A 911-nucleotide genomic window follows, 5' to 3' on the forward strand; every position below is an offset into this window, starting at 1 on the left:
TGAAGTCATATATATAGGGGATGTGTTGTCCGTTTCAACGTAAAATAGGTTGTGGTCGATACATAATAGTTATGACGCTTAATTGATAACGATACTATCGTTTCTCTTATTGTAGTCTAAGGAGTTGTGACAATTGCATAGCTTGTGATTGAGGCAGTATATACAAGGTATGTGAGTCTATTCCTTTTCTTCTTTTGCATGACCCCGATTGTACATAATGTAATGAACAAGCTTCCAAAGATACTCTACTCTTAGAAGCTAGCAGTACTTACATTGCTTTCCCTCTTATGGAACGATTGATGTTAATGTTGCTTCTCTTATTCTTATGTTATCAATGTTGTTGGTACTTCCTGACTCTTATAAGGTTCGTAATGAAGAGTTGGTCCTAATAACGTGTACAGAGGATACTGACCTTACGTCACTCCGAAAGGTTTAGAATGTGATTCCATGAGTCGAGCATGCATTATATATATGTATCTATTTTACTCTATCGAGCCACGCTATAGTCGGTCGGGTACGACACATATTGTGCAACCACTGATCAGTTGGGTTTTACCGAGCTCCACGTGGCCGGGTACGATTCTAGCGAGCCTTATGACGACCGGGTACGTTTTTACCGAGCCTTTTATGGCTGGGTACGATATGATGATGATGATGCCCACAGAGGCGTATGTTTTAAAAGTTTATGTATACATACATATGTATCATGCATTTCATGTCAGTATCCCTCAGAGGTACTTAGATATTCCAGGTTGTATATTCTCTATCCCTGCTTACATTACTGTTCATATTTATGGTTTCATGCCTTACATACTTAGTACTTTATTCGTACTGACATCGTTTTGTTTGTGGACGCTGCATGTCGTGCTGCAAGCCCTAATAGACAGGCAGTCTAGCTCCCCCACCATAGT

This window comes from Nicotiana sylvestris, unplaced genomic scaffold, assembly GCF_000393655.2.
Source record: "Nicotiana sylvestris unplaced genomic scaffold, ASM39365v2 Un00030, whole genome shotgun sequence".
Classification (NCBI taxonomy): Eukaryota; Viridiplantae; Streptophyta; class Magnoliopsida; order Solanales; family Solanaceae; genus Nicotiana; species Nicotiana sylvestris.